Below are 3,932 nucleotides of genomic sequence, written 5' to 3' on the forward strand. Positions count from 1 at the left end.
AATCTTCAGCTTGTGGTTCTTCTTTATCAGTGGACGCTCCTTGTAGCTTTGTCAATTGCGCTTGCAAGGCTTGCCTAGCTCTTCGCTCTTCTTCCAATTGCAGCATGATAAGATCCAGCTTTTGTTCCATGGTAGGCTCGGGTAGATCGTCTTCAGCCATAGGATCATCCATATGTGGGGTAGTCATCCTGTAAAACTCAACAAACCTTTCTCACTCAAAAATCAGTTAGCGGGATGAGCGTAGCTCAAATTTGGGGTTACAAGGCTATGTATTTTTGGGTATTTCTTCTTCAATTTTCAGAAATTCTGCAGTATTTCTGTCTCCGTTTGCTGAAAGTACTTCAACGAACTTGTAGATAGGTAGAACAGCTTGCTGCGAACAACTTTCCAGTTCAGAGTTTTTGCATACGAACAAGTCTTCTATGAGTTTTAAGCACTAGTCAGTTCTGATTTAGTCTGACTTGCAGAGTTGCAGACTTAGCAGACTTGCAGAGTTGTTGACTTGCTGGACTTAGGCCGACTTGCAGAACTTGCAGAACTTGATTACTGTCGACTTGCGGAACTTGACTTCAGAAGTGCGAGACCCGGAGTTTGCCGACTTATCTGACCTGTGTAACTTGCAGGAAGCCTTAAGCTTAAGTGATTAAGCTTAAGCTTAAGTGATTAAGAAGCTTAAGGAGGACTAGCAGGCCGCCGTTTTTTTTTCATGAGGGGGGGGGGCCGTTTTTTGATGACGCGGAAAAATCGGAGCCACTTCTTGATACCTCGAAGAGATTTTGAAGAAGCTTAAGCTTCTTTTAAGCTTTTTAAGCTTTGTAATTAAGCTTTGAGTAAAGAAGATTAAGAGCTTTCTCACTGGTTTTCAACGACTTATTGATGGAGATGATTGCGTGGTCCTCCGCCTGCAGAGCTTGGTCCTTCGCGATCTGACAGTGGAAACAGGGGTTCTTGATCGCCAGAAGTCTGCCTGTATCGACGGTTCGCGACGAGATTGACTGTAGAGGCCGTTTGTTCCTGGAGCTCCGCCTTCGCTCAAGATTGGTAGCGATTGGAAGCTCTTGATCTCTGCTCCGCTCTGATACCACTGGTGGGCAGATCGGTCGCAGATAGCTCACGTGGTGAATCCCGGAAGGTCCCCAAGAACAAAGTACTCTACCTTTTTGCACAAAAACCCATGTAAAAGCATGCACGACAAGAGGCAAGAGACAAATTGGGTTCAATCTCCCCCATGCCTTGTGTGAGCGCTTCACAAAGCATGTATTTTATGTATATTTCCAATCTTCATGCTCAATAATAGCCCAATTACAAAAATATGACAAGCTTTTTAGCTTTTGAGTTTGCTTTCTACAAAAATAGGAAAATAAAGCTAATGGACGGTGCCCATAGAGTCTGGCACGCCCAATCTCAATGTCCAAATAGAAATAACATATCCGGACGCATAAGCGCATACAAAATAATAATAAATAATCGATGTCTCAATAGACATAACAAAATATAAGCGTGGCGCCTATCAAAATCTAGTCCAAGAGTCGAAAACCCGCTAGACTCCAATGCTTTCCTCCGCCACTGCTGCTATCTCTACACATCAACTGAAGCATTCACAATCGTTAGTAAAATAATACAATTAAACCGACAAAAGTGAATACCTAGCAGTCTTCAACTACATAAATAAATCAACTGGTTAGAAATAAATCCTAACCTTAATTTATTACGAGTGCGCACTCTAAACTCATAAACGTTTATTAATTTAATATGCATTTTGCGGAATCACCCGCTATGGAATCACCCATGTACACACTAAATTAATGAAACGCCCGAAAAGGACAGGCGTCCCCATCAACTTCTCGCACAAAGAATCCTCTTTGCGTATGAGCCCCGGTCATCTAAGTTTACGGAATCCACCGTAAAACCTCACGGAATCCACCGTGGAATATGCCTCCTGGCATAAAAAATATCATTTTCTACATCAAGCAATCACTTTGCTTATAAACCACTTGTCCTTAGTAGGATCTCCTCTTACCAAGGCAACCAATCAATTCACTTAGAAATATCCTTTTCAAAACAACCAAGCATAATCCTTGATCAACATTCCATTTAGAGTCAGCTTACTAGCCTAGCTTAAGCATGGAGGATATCCACTTCCAATAATCTAAGACAAGATCTTTAAAAACAACTCACAGGCACGTGTGTTTAGTCACTCAACTTCTTTTGAATACCTCTTTCCCTTGAGTTTTTTCCCTAGGGTTTCAAGTTGTGAATCCTCGATTTTCTTGCACGTCTTTTAACATACTTGGTAATCTTTAAAGCACATTAAATATATCGCAAGACTTGTCATACATTCTTTCTATCCTCTCTTAGTGCGATGCTATGCAGAATTTTCTAATCAAACTTATCTCGCATGCACATGGTGCATTTAATATATTAGTACAGCCTAAACAATTTTTAACTCTCTTCATATCTAGCAATGAGTACTTGTTTCTAAAGTGCAGGGTCTCATGTGACTTGAGTATATAAAACTTTAAACTCAATTCACTTATCACCTCTATGCTCTAACATAGGTAAAGGATAATCATATAATGCATAAAAATCTTTCCTTGTAAGCGATCCATGAAAGTCTAAGAACCTGTTAGTATTCTAAATGCAAATTTACTCTAATATTTCATGCGGTCTCCAAACATAAACATTGGTTATCATAGGATAAGACAACCTATTTGTGGTATGCAATATCAAGACCTATCTTCCGCATGGAATGAAAAATAGATGACAAGTCCTCTATGCTTCTGTGCAGTTGCATCCTATGAATGGAAACTAATATTTCATGTATTTTTTTTAGTCACAGAAGTAAACCATGAATTATAGTTAACAAATCATGCATAAACTAAGTGAAAGTCTATCATTTTATGTGACATATTATGAAAACCTTATCATTTCATCTCTCACCCTTCTTCTTCTCCTTCTCTTCCTTCTCCTTCTTCTTCTACCCTTCTCTCTTCTCTCAATCTTCTCTCTCTTCCTCCCTTCTTCTTCTTTTCTTCTCTTCTTCTCTCTCTCCCTCTCTCTTCTCTCTTTCCTCCTTCTTCTCTGTCCTCTTCTCCTTCTTCTTCTTCTTCTTCTTCTTCTTCTTCTTCTTCTTCTTCTTCTTCTACCCTTCTCTCACCTCTCCCTCTTCTCTCTCTTCCTCCCTTCTTTTCTTCTTTTCTTCTCTTCTTGTCTCTCTCCCTCTCTCTTCTCTCTTTCCTCCTTCTTCCTCTCCCTCCTCTTCTGTTTCTTCTTCTTCTTCTTCTTCTTCTGCTTCTCTTTCTTTTTCTCCCCTCTCTCTTCTCTCTTTTCTTCTTCTTCTTCTTCTTCTTCTTTGTTGCTTGAAACCCAAACATGATGGCTTCGTTGGCTCCGTTGTCTCCAAAAGGGGAGTAAAACCTCAAGACACCTCAAGACACTTGCTCATGGCTCTCCGAGATCACTCCTTTTTCTTTCAGTTCAAAGTGCAGTTTTGAGCTTGTTTACAGTGATCGCAACGCGTGCAATTTGTTTACAATAAATAATATAAAAAATAGGCTAAAATTATCCAAAAATCTAGTACTTTTGGATAATCCATGCAACTCACACTAATACTAGTGACTCAGATCAAATTGACTCTCTTGATTAATAAGAAGCCGGATGATGATGCATTCCATGTTTTTTCACATTGTGTCCTTATAGCATCATGACATCCACCCCCTCTGAACTTGCACATCCTTCGGTATGTGCCAAAATCCTAGTTGTCACTGGATTCTAAGTCCTCCTCATCCTCTGTAACCATATCCTTTGCTTCTTCATCTTCCATATCTTCATGGCTATCCCTTGTATCATGGCCACCATTTTCTTCCAATTCTGGCAACTCATAGGCAGTAGATGCCCGCCTCTTGAATAATTTGATTCTTTTCCATGCTTTT

Source organism: Lygodium microphyllum, chromosome 28 (genome assembly GCF_053477565.2).
Source record: "Lygodium microphyllum isolate KBCC chromosome 28, Lygodium_microphyllum_v1.1.10, whole genome shotgun sequence".
Lineage (NCBI taxonomy): Eukaryota > Viridiplantae > Streptophyta > Polypodiopsida > Schizaeales > Lygodiaceae > Lygodium > Lygodium microphyllum.